General features: G+C 38.3%; 1 protein-coding gene and 1 pseudogene across 1 annotated transcript in view; both read left to right on the top strand.

Annotated features, from left to right (window-relative positions):
• The window catches only part of LOC104444165 (probable cinnamyl alcohol dehydrogenase 1), a 34,007-nt gene that overhangs the window by 5,623 nt on the left and 7,395 nt on the right, over positions 1 to 20,989 (top strand). The window lies entirely within an intron of this gene.
• Positions 596 to 17,829, top strand: LOC104446183 (annotated as a pseudogene).

Below are 20,989 nucleotides of genomic sequence, written 5' to 3'. Positions count from 1 at the left end.
TTTTACGCTCCGTTTGTCACGGTTTACTATGGTATTAATTCAATTTAGTGGAGGATATATTTGTCACAAATTTACCATTTTTTTTGTGGTCGAATAAATTAGTTTGGTGTAAATTTGTCATAAATATATAATTTTAGGGTTTTTAATAGTCCATCGGGGTAAATTTGTCACATGTGTACCAATTTGGAGTTTTTTAGGATATTAACTCTTAATTAAAAGAGAGAAACATATGGAAATTGCTCAATTCTTGCCTTCTATCTCCTCTTCCTCCCTTTTTTTAGATTGTTTCCAAGAGTTAGATGGTAAGTGTTAGATCAAATGGGTAATAAAATGTACGTGCTTTCACGGATTCTTGTATTCGACAGTCACGGGAATATCGTGTCCCTTAGAGACATGATTGAGGGGAATAGAGAAATTACATGATCTGCCATGCATATGCAATATGCTTCCAGTGTACTCTGTTAGAGCAAGCCTCTTTTCTCAATTTTGATCAAGTATGGCCTCCTGTATGTTGCAGTGGCTTTACTTTCGTCGCTACAGCAAGAAGTTTTCGTCTTAAGCAATTTGTGGTCAGAAAAAGAATCACAGAAACCACATGATGCTGAATTGTGCTCTAAGCAAGTAAAATGTGATTTGAATCCTGTTATACAAAAAAGATGGGATGATGATTCTATTGGGAAATCCCTTCCTCCTTTGGTGTGATTTGGAAACTTAATTGTGGTGCTTCATTGACAGGTACTGCTTCAGGATTCCAGAAAACTTCCCGTTGGCTTTAGCAGCACCATTGCCTTGTGCTGGAATCACAATATACACTCAAATGGTGCGTCACAAGATGAACCAACCGGGTAAGTCTCTTGGTGTAATTGGACTCGGTGGGCTCAGTCACATGGCAATTAAGCTTGGGAAGGCTTATGGACTGAAATTCGCTATGTTTAGTACAAGCATTTCTAAAAAGGAGGAAGCACTGAGCTTGCTTGGTGCTGACCATTTCGTTATCTCATCTGACCAAGAATAGATGAAGGCAGGCGGGAAGATTTAAAATTATCAATACTTTAGATCCATTAAGGTCAAGTGCTACCGTGATCTGATGATTCCAATACATGCAGGCCATGGCTAAGTCCCTGGACTTTATAATCGACACGGCATCTGCTGATCACCTATTTGATCCTTACATGTCTCTTTTGAAGACGGGTGGCGTTCTAGCGTTGGTTGGGTCCCAAAGCGAAGTTACATTCAGTGTGGCAAGCCTTAACCTTGGGGAAAAGTACACTAATGGTGCCATAAGTTGTGTACGGCGCTCACTTTGGTGTCAAAAGTTTCCGTCAAATCACTTAAGTGCCAAATCGGAGAAAAAACGATCACTTTGGTGCCACTGGCGAGAAATTTCGGCCAAAATAAATACGTGGCTTTTATATTTAAAAAAAAACGATGTGGCTTAAGATTGTCCACGGTGGATAGCATAAAACGACGCCGTTTTCCTTTCTTTGTAAGAAACAACGTTGTTTCTTGCCATCCACCGTGGATTCACATAAGAAACGACGCCGCGTTGCTCCATAGCAAAAAACGATGTTGCTGAAGAGGGAGTAAAATAGGGTTCGTATATTATTCTCCTCGACGCTGGCCGGAGCTCGCTCACCCACTGTCGTTCACCCACCGTCGTTCGCTCGCCTGCTGTCGCTCGCCCACTATCGCTTGGCCACCGTTGTAGTTGCGCCATTGTTCACGATCGTTCAAGTTTGTCATGTTCTCTACGTGGATCAATTTTGCGAAAAAATTAGGGTTCCGACGGGCAAATTAGGGCACGGAGGGCAAATTGAGGGCTTGGCTCAAGCGGAAAGTAGTGGGGAAAGTGGTGGGGATGTCACTTTTATGGGGACGGAATAGAAAAATTGATTCTTCCATCGTTTGTTCGTTTTCTATTGTGAGGACCGAACAGAAAAAATGGTGCGGAGAGGCTTGACTCGGAGGGAAACAGTGGTGGGACCGAATTTTTTATTTAATTAATTGGACTGCTTTTGTGGGGGACCGAATGTGAATGTGATTGAATTGAAAAATGAGTGGTGGGGACCTCACTTTGTTTATTTAATTCGGTTTCTTTTATTTCTGTAAATCCACCGAATTGGGGAGATTTTAGTCGCATTTGTTCCTTGACAACAAAACGATAAGGACCTGCATGTGAAGTTATCGATTCTGTCATGTGGTTCCAACAAAACGACAATGACTCTTTTTTTTTTTCATTGGGTGCAGCATCGACATGGACACGAATCAGGTAAGCGTCATTATTTACTATGGTGGAGAGTTTGTTATTGGCACTGAAGATTGAGAATATAATAGTGGAAATTAAGGTACTATTTATGTCAATGTTTGGAAGCCATCATATATTGATTTTCTGAGAGATTTGGTGTATTTTTTACGATGCAAAGTGCAAAAACTACATTACTGTGTTCCTAGGAAGGAATTGAAGGATGGGTTAAGATTTTTTAACAACGATAATGGTATTAAGGATATCATTTACCATTATCTTCACAATGAAGAAGTTAAGGTATATGTTGAGTATTATAGTGAGGATGAGGATGAGGATGTGGATGAGCAGACGACCACTGAAGGAGGAGAAGTGAGGGATCTTGTTCAAACGAGTAATCAAGTCGGGGATAAGTTTAGGTTAGATGAAGGGCAAAATGAGAGGGAGATAAGTCATATTGATAGAGATGAACAAAGAGGGAGATGTCTTGAAATTTTGGGTGAAGATTTGGGTGAAGATGTGGGCGATGAAGACTTCATTGGATTAGAATGGGAAATTGCTTTATCTAATGAATCGGAAGATGAATGTTTGGCTTTAGTAAATTTTCCAAGTGACAAAGATGATGATGAACTCGTACAGTCAAGACAAAAGCAAAGGGAATTTCTGAGAAAAAAACTTGTAGCTTTAGCAAAAGGTCCGAGCCAAAATAGGGATGGAGATCAAGCCGAGGGTAATAGAAGTGAAGATGAAGAAAGCTGTGGCGATGAAGTTACTAGTTCGGAAAATGAGCTTGACAATGATGATGAAGAACCTGCTCCTCGAAGAAAAAGTAAGTACCATTTCTATGATTCAACTGTTGATAAACCTGTTTTGTCGGTGAGCATGAGATTTGACAATGCCAAACAGTTCAAGGAAGCTGTTATGAAGAACTCAATTGGTGAACAGAGGAGCGTTAAATTCATTAGAAACATGAAGGAATTTGTGAGAGCTAAGTGCTCACAACCTAATTGTTCATGGAAGCTCTATGCTGCGCTTAGTAAGAATAGGTCATTCTAGCTTAGGTCCTTTCAGGAGGAGCATACTTGTCCAATTATCTTTAATAATAAAAGGGTAACAAGTGTGTGGTTATCAAAGAATTTTTTTAATACTATCAAAGCAATGCCCGAGATCAAGAGTTCTCAATTTCAACAATTAGTGAAGGAGCAACTGGAGGTTAATGTGTCGAGGAATCAATGTAAGAGAGCTAAGATAAGGGTGATGAAAATATTGATGGGTGGGTATAAAGAAGAATATGCACAGGTATGGAATTATGCTGGTGAATACATGTTTCAAAACCTATCCAAAGAGGGTATATGTAGAGGTTGTGAAGAGGCCACTCCCTGATCTTTGGCCTAAATTTGATAGATTTTATGTCTGTTTTGATGCATGCAAACGGGGCTTCTTGGTTGGTTGTAGAAGAGTTATAGGATTGGATGGATGCTTTCTAAAGGGTTTATGCAAGGGGGAGTTGTTGGTTGCTGTGGGGAGAGATGCCAATAATTAAATGTTCCCGATAACTTGGGCGGTGGTAAAGATAGAGAACAAGGATATTTGGTCATGGTTCCTAAAAAATTTGATGACTGACCTTGTGATAACCGATGGGGGAGGATGGGCATTCATGAGCAACCAATAGAAGGTAATTTCATTGTCAATTAATTCACTCATTTATAATATTAATCACTTGCATATTTTTCTTGACTTGTATTTATTGGTTTGAATTTTTGTATGGACTTATTCCTGCATTGGCTGAGTTGATGCCACATGCTGAGCATAGAATGTGCACGAGGCACATATATGCAAACTGGTCAAGGAACTTCAAAGGAGATATGTTGTAGAAGCAGTTCTGGCAGATAGCAAAGAGTACGAATATGGTTGATTTCAAATTAGCGAAACAAGGATTGTTACAGCTGACAAATGAAGGTTTTGATACACTCTTCCGGTGTGTCGGGTCTTCTTCAGCGAAGAGTTCAAATGCGATAACATTGATAACAACCTCAATGAAGCTTTCAATGGTAGAATTTTAGAGGCTAGGTGCAAACCAATCATCAGCATGCTTGATGATATTCGAGTTATGGTTATGACTAGACTGCATAGGCAAAGAGATGATGCTACAAAATGGAGTAGAGACTGTGGCCCTAGGATTGTGAAGAGATTAGATGCAAATATTGCTGTTAGTAGGTTCTGCCATCCAGTTTGGAATGAAGATAATGGGTATGAGATTATTCCAAATCATGATAAGTATGTTGTCAACTTGGATAGAAGAAAGTGTTCATGCCGAGCTTGGCAACTGAATGGAATTCCCTGTGCTCATGCCATTTGTGCTATTCAGATGAAGCAAGAAAACCTAGATGATTACCTAGATGATTGGTACAAAAAAAGCTCATACCTTGCTTCATACCAATTCATGATGTAGCCTATCAGAAGCAGCAAATTTTGGGAGCCAACAAATCATTAAAGCCCTCTACCTTTACCGCTGAAGAAGCAAATATGAAGGCCAAAAAAGAGACGAAGAATGCAATAGGAAGAGGCATCAAGTCAAAGGATGAGTAGGACTAGATCAAATATGAAATGCTCCTATTGCCGCAAGGAAGGGCACGATAAGAAAGGTTGTGAGCTGAAAAAGCAGTATCAATAGCAAGATGTAATGGTTGATTCAATGCCAGGGACATGACTTACTGAAGAGTTTCTTGTTGGGCTTATTGAAGGGAGAACAGAAGGCCCTGCTGTAATGTCTACTAAAGGGCAACAGAAAGCCATACTGTAAGGTAAGTATCCTCTTTGTCTCAGTAACTTTACAGTTCTTATTCGATAGAGTTTGATGGTTGACCATGTGTACTGGCTTCTCTTGTGCTTTTCCTCTGTCATGCACTTGTAATTTGAGAAGTTTTCTCCATGTGTTTCCACCATGAAAATGAGATGTGTAATTATTCGTTGTAGTTGGTCATAATCCTAATACAGCACATTGTTGTAAGGCCTACTAAAGGGCCAGAAAAAGGCCATGTTGTAGGCTCAAGTGCAGGGATAAGGATTAGAATTGGTAAGACAGCAACAATAACAACTGAGTCCACCGTTGAGCAAACAAGAAAAAAATATCCTGTAAGTTGTACATCACTGTGTTTGGCCTTTTTATGGGCTAAAATTTACATTTGTTATGTGTTTCTTAGGTGAGAAGACGAGCAACCGCACAAGTTGCGAGTTTGCTACAAGGATTGTGTTGGAGAAATCTTCTTGAAGTGTTTTGAAGTTGACAAATCGTTTCTATCGCCTAGTCTCGAAGGCTTGCGGACTCGCTATTTAAAGTCCGAAGACCTTAGGACAGCTAGACTCAAGACTCAAAGTCTATCCTCATTGACAGTCTCTAATCCGTTGAAGAAAGGTTATCCGAACTGGATGTTTCGTTGAGGATTTAACCTTATCAACTGGAGAAGATCTCATGGCTGGAGAAGACATAAACGGAGTCCTTTGATTGATCGAAGATTGATTCGATAATTGAAGATCCGGTGATTGCCTAAATATTATTGGAAGGTTCTCGCTTATGGAAACCGAGATCCCGATTGTATGGGCGAACAGGATTGATGGGCTATCAACACGTTCCATTTATAGCTTGGACAATCTTCCTAATTGATTCCGTTCAACGGGTAGATTGGAGGAATTCCTTTTGTAAGTGCCGATGGGTATGATGGCATAAAGGAGTATATAAGGAAGACTGTCTTAGTTGTTCAAGGTGTGCGCGATAGAAGAATTCCAAAGTCTGAAGCTTCTTTTTGTTTAGACAAATCCTTTGAGCGAATACTTGTATACGAAAGAGAGTCTATATTTGTGAGAAATCTTGAGGAGGTGTAGTAGAACATCTACACTGTGGAATCAAGGCAAAGCCGTGCTGTAACCTCTCTCTTGTTCATAGTGGAATCCAGCCAATAGGCTGTCAAGGTGAAGAAGAGTGGACGTAGGCTTGATATAAGCCGAACCACTATAAACCGCGTGTTAAATTTTCTCTTCTCTCGCTTACTTTGATTATCGTTTCATCCAACTGTCTAGTATTGTGCAATTGCTTGAGAAAAACTCTTTATATACCTATTCACCCCCCTCTAGGTACTCATACTAGCAATATCAATTGGTATCAGAGCCTGTGTACTTACTTTATTTGAAGTGTTTTACTTCGTAGTAAAAGATCCATGGCTAGTATGCTAGCACCAGGGTTGATGGAAGGGCAAAGCAATACCAGACCACCCTACTTTGATGGAAAGGATTACAACATCTGGAAGAACAAGATGAAAGCTTTCCTTCGATCAAAGGATCCTCTGAATGGGACGTTGTAGAAAAGGAATTACTCCTACCACCGCATCGCATCCGAAAGAGGAAAAGAAACCGATGAAACCAGCGGAATGTCTCAGAAGAAATAAACAAAAGACAAGCACTCGATGCAAAAGCAATTTACTCCTTATATTGTGCTTTATCACCAACTGAATATAATAGAATATCTTCTTGTGGTACAACAAAAGAAGTTTGGGATAGATTGCATATCACTTATGAAGGAACAGATCGAGTGAAGGAAACTATAATCAACATTCTTCTTGGTCAATACGAAGCCTTCAGAATGAAACCAGGAGAATCTATATCTGACATGTTTAGTCGTTTTACAGATATTGTGAATGGTCTTGAAAATCAAGGTCAACCAACTTCTGATCCCATGAAGGTAAACAAGCTACTGCGTGGACTCTCCAGGGATTAGAATCACATAAAGACTTCGATAAGAGAGACGCAAAGAATTATGCCACTATCTGTCGACGAGCTAATTGGAACTCTTCAGTCTTATGAAGTGGAACGGATCAATGAAGATGAAGATCCAAAAGGTAAGAAATCCATTGCATTAAAATCAAATAATGATTCTGATGATACAGATTCAAGAAGATATGGACGATGAGGAGCTTGCTCTCATGATAAGAAGATTCAAAAACTGAATAGAAAAGGAAGAAGGTTCAATTCAAAGAAACAAAGCTTTCAAAGACAGCAGACCAAGTCCTGATGATGATGAGAACCAAACAAAGACATAGTCTGCTTTGAATGTAAGAAAAAGGGACACATCAGACCCAACTGTCCTCTTCTGAAAAAGAAGAAAGGAAAAGCTGAAAGATTTCGAAAAGCTCTCAAAGCCAAAACATGGAGTGACACAGAGTGTGAAAAAAGTGATAATGAATATGCCAATCTATGTCCGATGGCACAATCGACTCGACTGGATCAAACTCAGACAAGAATTTGAGGCAAGTGATATTAAAATTCCTGTCAAAGTTTCTAAATATATTGATGAATTATGTTTTAGTCTTAAGACTTCTCTCAAAAGAATTTCCGAACTGAAAAGGAAAACTCAGCTCTAAAACAAAAGGAAAATGTTTTAGTAGAAAGAGTTAAAAGTCTTGACTTGACTGTTTCCACTCTTAAAGAAAATGAAGATGATCTTTTAAAAGAAAATGCTTTTTTAAAAACAGACTTATCAAATATCTCAAAGAAATTTTCAATAGGGTCCGAAAACTTGAGAAAATTCTTTCAGCTCAAAGACCTTACTTCAATAAGTCCGGTTTAAGTATGACAGAAGAAACAATTCCCGATTGATTTTCCTAAAGTAAAAGAAAGAATTAAGAAAAGACTCTCGAGAGAGGTTTACAAAAATCACTTCAAGAAAGTTTTTGTAAAATCTGTAGGAAGAAATGCTCTAAAATGTTCAAATGCAACAGTCCGATCACCTTGAAAAAGAGTATCCTATGGTTTGGAAACCTCGTTAAGAGAATATGGGCTAATACGCTTATGTTACTAACACAAAAGGACCCAAGAAAGTTTGGGTACCAAAGAAAGCTTGAGACTCTTTTTTAAATGCAGGTCACCGCAAGAAAAAGGTAAAGTGGTATCTTGACAAAGGGATGCTCAAGACACATGACAGAGACTCAAATTGTTTTATAAAGATTGCTCAAGTAAATGGTGGAAAAGTTTCATTTGGAGGAAACAACAAAGGGAGTATTGTGGGATTTGGAACTGTGAAAATTGAAATCTCACAATAAGTAATGTTTCCTTAGTGGAAGGACTCAATTACAATCTTCTCAAAGATTAGTCAATTGTGTGATACTGGTTTCAAGATCTTTTTCAAGAAGGAATATGTTCGAATCGCAAAGACTCTACTCGTCTTTCATGGGTCGTAGACATGGAAACATTTATCTTCCGGATGTGAAACCAAATGAATCGCAATGTTTTATCTCAATTCAAGACGAAGCAAGCTTATGGCACAGAAAGCTTGGTCATGTTAACATGAAGCAATTAGCCAAAATCTCATCAAAGCAGCTTGTTCAAGGACTACCCAAATTACCTTATCAAAAGACCGATCCATGCACTCCATGTATTCTGGGAAAGCAGTAAGAAATTCATTCAAGCCAATAAATCATGTCTCTACTAATCATGTACTACAAGCTTGCTGCATATGGATCTCTTCGGACCAACCAGAACACGAGTATTGGAGGTAAGAAATATTGCCTAGTAATTGTGGACGATTACTCCCGTTTTACTTGGGTATATTTCCTTGCAAGTAAGTCTGAAACCTTCGTATTTTGAAAAGTTTGCTAAAAAGGTTCAAAATGAAAAAGGATGTGTTATCTCAAGTATAAGAACATATCATGGAAGTGAATTTGAAAATCAAGATTTTACAAAATTTTGTGATGAATCTGCTTTAATCATGTGTTCTCCTCTCCATATACTCCTCAGCAAAATGGAGTTGTGGAAAGAAAGAACAGATCTCTTCAGAAATGGCTAGAACTCTTTTATTTGAAAGCAAGATTTCTTCACGATTTTGGGCTGAAGCTGTTTCAACAAAGATGTTATATCATCAATAGAATCTTCTTAAGACCTATTCTAGAGAAACCCCTTACGAATTGTTCAAAGATAAGAAGCCTATTGTTTCATACTTTCATGTATACGGTTGCAAATGTTTTATATTGAAAATGCAAAAGATCAAGTTGGTAAGTTTGAAGAAAGATCGATGAAGGTATCTTCCTTGGATATTCTACATCAAGCAAAGCCTTCAGAGTCTATAACAAGAAGAGCCGCTTTATGGAGGAGTCAATGAATGTCAAATTCCAAGACTCAACACAAGATGAATCAAGTCGACTCATCAAGAAGAGTCCGAACTCCTGCTCCGATCTTCCAAAGCTTACATCTCAAGAAGCATCTCGGACTGAAAACCAGCTTCAAGATGTTCGTGAAGATCCAAACAAAGAAAGAAATCATCAACCGGATCAGATCAACGAGTAACCGGAAGCATAAGTCCAAATCATCCCAAAGATCTTATAATCGGCGAAATGAATGAAGGAATTCGCACTAGATCCAAAAGGCGAGAAAAGTCTAGTGTTGTGGCTCTCAAGCTTCTAAAATTGAACCAAAAAGCATAGAAGAAGCTTTATCTAATGAAAGCTGGATTGAAGCTATGCAAGAAGAGCTCAGCATAGTTTAGCATTAATGATGTCTGAAATTGACATCCAAACCAAAAGGTAAACCGTTATTGGAGCTAAATGGGTGTTCAAACAAGATGAATGAGAAAGGAAAAGTCATACGAAACAAAGCAAGACTCGTGGCCAAGGGATATATGAAAGAAGAAGGAATAGACTATGATGAGACTTATGCTCCAAAGAGTGGTTAGAAGCTATTCGACTATTACTTGCGTTTGCTTGTTATAAGAATTTCAGGTTATTCCAAATGGACGTCAAAAGCGCCTTCCTAAATGGAGTCATCCAAGAGGAAGTTTATGTGGAACAACCACCGGGTTTGAAGACCCAAAGAAGCGACTCGCCTTCGGACCGAAGAAGGCTCTGTATGGTTTAAAGCAAGCACCTCGAGCTTGGTACGACAGATTAAGTAAGTTTTTAATACAAAATGGTTTTGTCAAAGGTAAAGTGGATACTACTTTATTTATCAAAAAGGAGAACAAAAGTTTCTTACTTGTTCAAATATATGTGGACGACATTATTTTCGGATCTTCTAATGAAAATATGTGCAAGAAATTTTCTAAGTCTATGCAGATGAATTTGAAATGAGTATGATGGGAGAGTTAACATTCTTTCTTGGTCTTCAAGTAAAACAATTGAAGGAATGAACCTTTATTTATCAAGAAAAATATGTTAATGATCTTGTCAAAAGATTTGGATTAGAAAAGTGCAAAAAGACCGACATACCGATGTCAAGTTCTTTGAAGATAGACAAAGATGAAGAAGGGAAGAAAGTTGATCAAAAGCTGTACAAGAAGCATCATTGGTTCACTCCTTTATCTTACCGCTTCTAGACCTCGACATCTTGTTGAGTGTTTGCATCTATGCTAGGTTTCAATCGATCCTAGAGAATCCCATCTCAGTGCTGCGAAACGCATCATTAAATACGTTGCTTCATCATCAAGCATCGGTCTTTGGTATCCTAAGAAGGGAGACTTTAATCTTATGGGATATTCAGATGTAGATCTGGCCGGTTGCAGAGTTGATAGAAAGAGCACTTCGGGAACTTGCCGCTTGCTTGGAAGCGGGATGACAATGTCTTGGTTTCAAGGAAACAAAGCACCGTGTCTCTTTCAACAACAAGCAGTATGTAGCTGGGAAGCTGCTATTTGCAAATTCTATGGATAAAACAACAGCTAAGAGACTTTGAAATTGAAGACTCATGCACGGAAATTAATTGCGACAACACCAGCGCTATCAACCTCACCAAAATCCAATTCTCCACTCAAGAGCAAAGCATATAGAGATTCGACATCATTTTATAAGAGACCATGTTCAAAATGGAGATGTTTCAATTCAATTTGTTGACTCAAAGAATCAACCGGCGGATATATTCACAAAGCCTTTGGAGAAAAATCAATTTGAGTCTATACGCCGAGACTCAACATTTTGAGGTATGAGGATATCAAAGTCTAAAGACTTTCGACTCGGACTTACAAGACTTTATCTCGAAAGACAAGCCTTGGTACGTCCGTCGACCGTAAGTCTTTCTCTTGAATCTCATCTTGAAAAGGTACGATTGTCGATCGTGTTTAAATTGTTGCTATATTTAATTGAAGTAAATATTGCATCGTTTCATTTTCAAAAGGGAAGTTATTTTTGAAATGGCTATTTTTGCGGAAAAAGACAGTTATTTTGAAAAGGCATATTTTTATTTCCTTTATGATGGTTCGTTTATCCCTCTTCTTAACCGATCGTGAACTATCGATTCCTCTTCACTTTTCTCTCAAAAACCCTAGAAAGCATCGATCCTCCATTCCCGTTTGTCTTCTTCGTTTAATCCTTAAAAAGTTGTCATCTTTCCTGGGAAAGTCAAGCAAGGAATCTTCCAAAAACTAAGATGTCATCTTCAAGAAAGTCTTCGAGAATTGCAAGCAGGGGACCACGGCGGATGAGTGAGGGGCCTACGCACTTCGATCTTACCAAGATGAAGTGACTCCGGATCGCAAGCGAGCCCACAACATTCTCAACAGTGTCATTCTCCTCCATCTAGTCCTCAAGGCGTTGATCATCAACAACAAAGAAATCATCGAGGATGCGAGACTTTAAGAGTTCAAAAGCCCACTTATATTTACCAGTTATATCGTGCCCTAAAAGGAATTCGTACTCCTTTGAACTACATTGATGATTTTCTTAAAGACAAAGGACATGGGAACGAATATATCTTTCTGAAAAAAAAAAATGAAAAGTTTGGGAATTGCTCGAAAAGGGTGGCCGAGGAAACCCTTGCAAATATCCCAAGTGATCCTCGTGACTCAAATAATCCCGTAGATGGGAATGATGATGATAAATTGTACAGTCAATTCCAACCGAAAATGGGTGTTGCGGTTGATAATCAAGGAAAAATGGGAGATTTGTTCGATCAAAGGAGCAAAAGGATCTCGTACTCAAATTGCTGAAGCGTGGGGTGATAAACCCTAGGAGTGTAGATTTTGATTTTCTGGATGCTGTGAATATGAACTTGAGGGAAAAGTTCAGTTATCTTCAACTTGAAAAGTTCTCGCTCCGACTCTGGCAGAGGCCTATGCCGAATTAACCGCATATTTCTATTCAAATCTAAGCTTTTGGATGCGAATAGATTCTCGTTCAGCGTTAAAAACCAAGATTATGTTGTGGATATGAATATGCTGGCGGATGTGTTAGAAGTCGAAAGAGGAAGATATCAGCCAATCAAAGTTTCCATTGCTCGGGCCACTCTTGAACCGGTGAAGGACAGAGAACAGATGAAAAGATCACCTACTTAAGGATGGGTGCATTCAACATCTTGCTTCACAAGATTGTGATTAATTGCATCCGACCGAAATCGACTTCCAAGACTGATGTTTCAAGTTCAGAGGCCAAGTTGATGTATGCCATTCTCTTTGGAAAAAGGTTTTCTCTCCCTCACACTGTGATGTTTCACATGTATAGAGCAATGATGAAGGACGGAGGTCAACTCCCTTACCCAAGCCTTGTTACGAAGTTATTCGTACATCCGAATATTCAGCCTCTACAAATCTTTTGTGTTCGACCATGCGATCATATGGTGGTAGGTCTGAAAATGGTGACCAAAATGCGTCCGAAAGAACCGAGCAAGGAGTTGGAGAAATTCAAGGAGAAGACTCCCGCAAAATCTCATCAAATATCTTCTCGCAGCTAAAAGAAAAGGGAAGGAGCCCATGGTTGCTCCATCCAAGAGAAGAAGAGCTCTCCTTGTTGAGGGTGAAGATGATGAGGAAGACATCACCATCTCTGCATTGGCTTTGAAGAATTTAAGTCGTCTTGTTCCACAGAAAGAATCGGAGCAAATGACGAAAGAAGCAGAGGAGAAGGAAGAAGAAGAAATAGAAGCTGAAAAAGAAACAGAGGAGGAAAGACCTGAAGAAGAAAGAAGAGAAGAAGGAGAACCCGAAGAACACTCTTCTCCACCCGTAGGCATGGAAACAGGGGAGATCAAGAGAAAGGAGTGAAGTCTTCATGTCCCGATGCAAGTGAAGGAATCACGGCACGCCACCAAACAGATCCGAGGATGTTTATGCATCTCAATTTCCGAAGAAGGTCATGAAGTTTCATCGCCAAACCTGCAAGATTATGCTGATCTACCATCATCTGCATTTACTCCATCGATCGAGCCGAAGCAAGTACTCAAACCGATAATGGAGCAGATTTTCGCGAATCATGGATATTCTTTTGGAGATGCGAGGTCAGATTTATGCCTTGGGATGCGAAGTTCAAAGCTTGAAGAATGAAGGTCAAGCTTCTTCCTGTTTATTGAATGATAAAATGCAAGCCCTCTCTGTTCGTAATCAGGCCAATGCCAAGAGTGAGGAGATTGCACAAACTAAAGGAAGACTTTAAAAGGTTGGAAGGCATTGTTCAGTCTATGGAAGATTTCCAGCTTGTCCGCGTTCCCAAGCATTCTTAACTTCATCTCATCCTTTTTAATGATGACAAAAAGGGGGAGAGATGCAAGATTTGATTAAAAACCTTTCATTCAACTTTTAATTGTTTTTGTTGGATTGTTTTGTGGTTTGAATCTATTTGACTTTGGTTTGTGTTTGGATGAGAAGTAAACTAGACTTGGACTTGACTGCTTCTATTAACTAATATTGATATCTTATGGATGGCTTCATCATATACCGGACTAACCTATTTTCTGTGGTTGCAGATTCTAGTGTTATTCTCGTTAAGACATTTACCTCTATAAGATATGTATATGTGTTTGAGAAATGTTTTGCAGGTCAAAGATATCCAAATCTGCAGAAAGTTTTGTCACCATCAAAAGGGGGAGATTGTTGGAGAAATCTTCTTGAAGTGTTTTGAAGTTGACAAATCGTTTATATCAGTCTAGTCTGAAGGCTTGCAGACTCTGCTATTTAAAGTCTAAAGACCTTAGGACAGCTAGACTCAAGACTCAAAGTCTATCCTCATTGACAGTCTCTAATTTGTTGAAGAAAGGTTATCCAGAACTGGATGTTTCGTTGAGGATTTAACCTTATCAACTGGAGAAGATCTCATGGCTGGAGAAGACATAAACGGAGTCCTTTGATTGATCAAGATTGATTCGATAATTGAAGATCCGGTGATTGCCTAAATATTATTGGAAGGTTCTGCTTATGGAAACCGAGATCCCGATTGTATGGGCGAACATGATTGATGGGCTATCAACACGTTCCATTTATAGCTTGACAATCTTCCTAATTGATTCCGTCCAACGGGTAGATTGGAGGAATTCCTTTGGTAAGTGCCAACGGGTATGATGGCATAAAGGAGTATATAAGGAAGACTGTCTTAGTTGTTCAAGGTGTGCGCGATAGAAGAATTCCAAAGTCTGAAGCTTCTTTTTGTTTAGACAAATCTTTGAGCGAATACTTGTATACGAAAGAGAGAGTCTATATTTGTGAGAAATCTTGAGGAGGTGTAGTAGAACATCTACACTGTGGAATCAAGGCAAAGCTGTGCTGTAACCTCTCTCTTGTTCATAGTGGAATCCAGCCAATAGGCTGTCAGTGAAGAAGAGTGGACGTAGGCTTGATATAAGCCGAACCACTATAAACCGCGTATTAAATTTTCTCTTCTCTCAGTCTTACTTTGATTATCGTTTCATCCAACTGTCTAGTATTGTGCAATTGCTTGAGAAAAACTCTTTATATACCTATTCACCCCCCTCTAGGTACTCATACTAGCAATATCAGATTGTTGTTGCTGAAAATGATGCATCACAGCGAACAAAAGGGGCTCTTGGAAAAAAATTAAGGCAATATGGTTATGGGATTTACACAGATGAACGTACTGGAATGACTATTTTGAATGTAAAATTTATAGGCCTTATGCATTTAATTTGTTGTACTTCAATTCATTTGGTTGACAATATCATTATGTTCTTGTAGCCTGGGAGAACTTCAGAGGTACTTCTCTCTCAAGGTGGGCCAACTCAAGAATTAAGGGCGCATCCAAAGAAGAGTGCTCCAAAGAAGAAGAAGAAGAAGACAGTGGGTATAGCTGCGAAACAGCCATCCAAAAAGAACCCATCACTAGTTCCATCTCAACCAACGATTGGGAGTAGTAGTGATGATATGGACCAACACATGATACGTGCTAGAACAAAAATAGCTGCCGTAAAAAACAAGGAAAAGGAAAATGAGGTGACAGAAAGCCCAAGTTAAGAACCCGCACATCCAGTTCGAAAGAGTGCTCGGATTATGAATCAATTCAAAGCTCTAATAAGAAAAAGAGATCATGGTGTTGTCAATATTGACTGATGGGAGGGTGTTGGACATGGTCTCTTTTTATGTGATGCTAGACATGGTCTCTTTCCATGTTTTCTTTTTTTAGGAGTGTGCTGGATATTATATCATCAATGGTAGTTGCTGCTTGCATATTGCCATTGTTTTTTTTTTAGGAAAGTGCTGAACTTTTGATGATTAGGGAGTGAAGTTAGACATGTTTTTTTTTTTTTTTTTTTGTATTTTGTATTTTGTAAACAATCAAGCAATGTTAATGGCAAGTACTGGAATGACTTTTCATTTTCTCTTGTGTTGGTTTTAGCTAGAATGCTAGCAAGTTAGTTATGCTATATATTTTATTTTTGTTGTTATTGCAATGTTGTTGTTGCTGCAATGTTGCTGTTGTTGGTTAAAGTTGTGGATTATAATGAATTTGTGGGGTTCTGATTATATGTGCTGCTACAAGAGCACTTTGGGTGCTGGTACATCTTGTTGCATCGACATCTGTATGGGTTGGTGCAAGAAGATGCACCAGCAACTCAACTGGTGCAAGAACTCTGTGCATTTGGAATGTGACGTTTGGCACTAACATGTTATTTTTTAAAAAACTTGTGCAACATAAGTGATCACTTTGTAATTGCGACTAGCACTTAAATGATCACTTCTATAAAAACTTGGTACTTAAGCGATCACTATTTACAACTTATGGCACTGAAATGATCAATCGTGAATTTGGCACCATTCTTTAATTTCGGCCATTCAGCCATGGTTTAACAGTTGAAGCAAACCAGCAAACTAGCAAACCATTACCAAATAAAAAATGCAGCAAACCATTACCAAATAAAAAAAATGCAGCAAACCATTATCAAAAGCTTTCAATGCAGCAAATCATTACCAAATAAAAAATGCAGCAAACCATTACCGTTTGCTTTCAATGCAGCAAACTATTACCAAATAAAAAATGCAGTAAACCATTATATTTGAAGTAAAAACTAACAAAAACAAACATTGACAATACACAACTAAACAACAAAACTTTTTAAGTGCTCACAACTAATGCATTCCAAGTCCAACCTTACATTTCTACCTATAGATTACAACAATAAAACATTCTGCTCTATATAAAAATTGCAACAAACCAAAAAACACATTTTACTTATAAATAATCCAATACAAGTGCATATTCCACGTCTTCGACTATGGTAGACATACAAATTTCTTCTCATTACTCACTTTACATTTGAATAAACTACCCAAGAGAATAAGAATACAATCAACGCTCGATAAAAGTTTCTTTCAATTTTCAGCCTTGAAACCTCTCTCTTCAAATGGTCCATCAGAGATGTTAAACCCTTCATTTGAGCTTGTATTGAGTCGACATCCCCCAGCTCGTCCATTAACATAGATGGAGGTTGATTTTGGCCTTCAAGTAACTCCAATATCACATATGTCGCTCGATTAGAGAATTTCCTATCAACCCATTTGAAATAATGGCACTTCGAGCTTTCTCTATATCTGCCGCACCCATGGAATCTTCTCCGGATTCAACCAAGTCCAAGATATTCTTCTCGGACTCGGTAACCCACAATAACAGTAACACTCACCATCTAATTCGCTTTTCTTATAGGAATGCGAGCCACTGCTGAAACTTTTGTCCTCCATTTGCAAAAGCAAGTTGATAACTTTGGCAGAAAATCGAAATATGCACTCGAAATGGTCGAATTGGGGATTTAGGGTTTTCAACTTCTAGTTCTAGTCGAAATTAGGATTTAGGGTTTTTATTTGGGGGAAAATGGTAAACGGCATCGTTTTGTTCTTTGTTTGTTGATTGTATTATCCGACGATCCACGTCGGCATAAAAAATTAATAAAAAATTGTCACGTCAGATTTCCGACCAACCAAATCGACGATGGCACCAAAGTGATCGTTTTTCAAAATTTTTGGCACTTAAGTGATCCGACAGAAATTTTTGACACCAAAGTGAGCGCCGTACATAACTTATGGCACCATTAGTGTACTTCTTCCCTTAACCTTGGTATGTTTTTATTCTCAAAGCTCATTACCGAATGAAATATTGATACTGATAGGCGAGCCAACTAAGTTGCTCACAATGAACTTTTGCAGGTATGAAAACAGTTTTGGGTAGCGCTACTGGAGGAATGAAGTATATCCAAGAAATGATAGACCTCTGTGCGCCACAGCACATACACCAAGAAATCGAAGTGATACTGATCGATTATGCCAATGAAGCCCTTGAGGGCTCATCAAGAGAGATGTTAAGTACCGATTTGTGATAAACATTGAGAACTCCTTGAAATGACATCATCAATGTCGGAAGTTGGAAACATCTTCTGGCAAAGCTAATCGTAAGAAGAGGAAAAGAGGGAATTTCAGAGAGAGGACATCTGTACCTAATGTACTACAAATAAATGATGCCTAATATACTCTAATAACTGTTAGTTTATAGAGGATATAATAAGTGAATGTGTAAAGATATCCTAGTGCTTTTCTGTGTGATAATTCAGAAACTGTCTAAAAGATTGGCTTCTTGAGCCCGCTGATTTCTGTTTGTATAGCTTCAAACGAAGTGCGAGATCCATGAAAGTTCAACCTTCTGTCAGATCAATTGTAGTTACTGAAATAGTAAAACTTGCACTTAGGTCCCATTTCACCTCCTACCCGGTTTTCTTCTCGAGCATCTTCTTATCAACTTGGAAAATCATAGCCATGTGACTATTTCCGAGGATCAAGGTTGAGGGACTCAATTGACTGAAATTGAAAAGGCCGAGGATTCAATTAAGCAAAGTAAAATTTTAAGAACTCAATTGGCCAAAGCGCTAGAACATCATTGACTCTCTTTGCACTTATTTTGTCATATATTCGCTCAATGCACAACATTTCTCTTTTCTGCGTCAAGCTTTATTTGGTTTGAATTCAATCTAATTGCTCTTGACACCTCAACTGAAATGCCCATCATTTTTTTTGCTTGTCTAGCTATCTTATAGTGCATGAATCTCAAAGTTTCGAATGCTTGACTAAAAGCAAGTGATAATCAGCTTGTCCCTCTACATGTGTTCCTATCTATTTCCACGGCATGCTACGGAGGTGGTCAAGATTGCTGGAAAAACTGTCCCAGTTTTGCTCGATTGAGTAGGCTTTTACAGCTTTGTCAATGGCAATCTATCTTGATATTCTGCGTTGCCATTTCTATATCCGTTTGAAGGCAAGAGAGAAGGAATCGAAGAAACTCAAGGCTGCCGAATAAGCAGATCTTGCTAAACTTAAGGTAAACTTCTAAAAGAATTTTTACTATATCATTCGTCAGTGATAAATAATTATATGCTTCCGGTAATATTGTTGCGATCTTTTGCAAATCCTTGCATAGTTTGCTGAAATTTTTTCTCCTGAAAATATCTATCTTTGAACTAAATCTTGGCTGGTCCGAAAAAAGAAGAAGAAGAACTAAATCTTGGTTTTAACCCAAAAAATAAAATAAAATCTTAGTTAATGAAATTGTGTAAAAGGACAGGAAATTCCATGGTGCGTTTAAATTAAAGAGTTCATGTAAAGGGGGTAGGCCCTTTTTATTTTATTTTAGGGATAAGTATATTGAAAATCTTAAAATTTTTAGATAGCGTAATCAAGTTTTAAAACTTATTATAGAGATGCAATTGAGTCCGACAATTTTCAAAAATTACAATCAAGTCATAAAACTTACCAAGTAGTTGTAATCAAGTCATTTCATTAACTTCATCCAATATGAAAAGAGTGCCAACAAATTTTAGAACTTGATTTCACAAAGTTGACAAATTTTAGGATATCAAATAAACCGGGCATATTTAATAGGAGAAAAATATTCAAAATATCCTAAATCTACTACATCCAACAAGGTAGGCCACGTTGCATGATTGGCAATTGACATGGATGATCTTAAATGAAACAACGTCATTTTGCAATTTTTTGTTATTATTTTCAGATTTTTCCTTTTTCCTTTCCTCTCTTTTCTTTTTTCTTTCTTTTCCTATTGTCTCCTTCTCTGCTGTTCATTTTCTTTCCAGAGCAAGACATTGAGGCTTTGGTGATGGCAGGCATTGACCCCATTAGAGGGTAGATCTAGGCAAGGGCTTGCAAGTCCCCAACCTTGCCTACGGCCAATGAGGGCCTATAGGGCCCTTGCCCAAATCTAGGAGAAGGCTTGTAAGTCTTGCTCAATGCCCTCACTTGTAGCCTATGATGGTCCCTGGTCATTGCTGAGGCATCGGCCACCAGTAGAGGGAAGAAAAAGAACACTAGAGAACGAAAGAATAGGAAAAAAATTACTAAAAGAGAAGAAAAGAAAGAATATTAAAAAAAAATTTGTGAAATGACGCTACCTCATTTAAGTCATCTATATAAGCTATCAGTTGTATCACTTAAAACGGTTAGTGTTTACTAAATTGCTCTGTCACTGATTTTTGACCTAAATTTAACTAGGTGGACTACAAAAAATTGTCAAAAGTTTTAGACAACATTGATCAAATTAAAACGTTTAGAATTAAATTAGTGGTCGGACAATAAGTTTAGGATTTTTTGAACAATTTATTCATTCCACTCACCAAAAGAACAAGCTCGTAATCATTTTGCTGCTTTAAGAAATAGAGTGTCTCTCAGCTCCTCGTGAATGCTTCCTGGCCGGAAATGTTCATGCATGTTTTCCGTTTTTTGTTCAGAATGTTCATGCACGTCAGCAGAGTAAATTTCTACCAACTATTGCGTGATCATTTTTTTGTAATTATGTAAGACGCTCATCTCTCTTCCAGGTTTGTTATAGCAAAATACCGTCGATTCATTAGAGGACGTCCTTTTTGTTTCCTTAGCAACTGAAATCCCGAAAACAGAGATATCCCAAGCTCATTGTTGCTAAAACAATTTAATGTCCCAAGTATATAGGAGTCAAAGCTCTTGAAGAGATAGTATTTTGTGTATCAAAAACATCATATTACAGTGGCACGTGAGAAAGCATGTTTGAAGAAAATGAATGTTCTTTAAATAGATTAATCGAATAATACGACTATGAAGGGTCAGGTACAAATTATTGGCGGTATAACCGACATTGATGACCATTTGCGGGTCCAGTGGTGCAACAGCACATTGCCTATTGACATCTTTTATGTGTCAGTAGGTTGATAATGCAATTAGGTTGTGGATGGAAAAATTCCAGGAGCCGCTCTCCAGAAGATGTCATTGCATGCGTTCTTTGGTTAAGGAAGGGTCATGGGTTACGTTTGGCGAATCACTAATACTTTTCCACAATAGTAAGCTCAAAGATTAATCGTGAACATCCATCGCTATGGCATCTATGACGGTTTCTAGGACTTCTCTCCCCCTACAAATTCAGCCGCAGGTATTATCATCGCCATTGTTCTTTATTCAATTCATCTGCTCCTTAGCTTTTCAGTGACTATCTGAAGTGTTCATCTGAATAAGTCTCAATACAGTGT

Source organism: Eucalyptus grandis, chromosome 5 (assembly GCF_016545825.1).
Source record: "Eucalyptus grandis isolate ANBG69807.140 chromosome 5, ASM1654582v1, whole genome shotgun sequence".
NCBI classification, from domain to species: Eukaryota; Viridiplantae; Streptophyta; class Magnoliopsida; order Myrtales; family Myrtaceae; genus Eucalyptus; species Eucalyptus grandis.
This window is presented reverse-complemented; position numbering and strand designations above follow the sequence as displayed.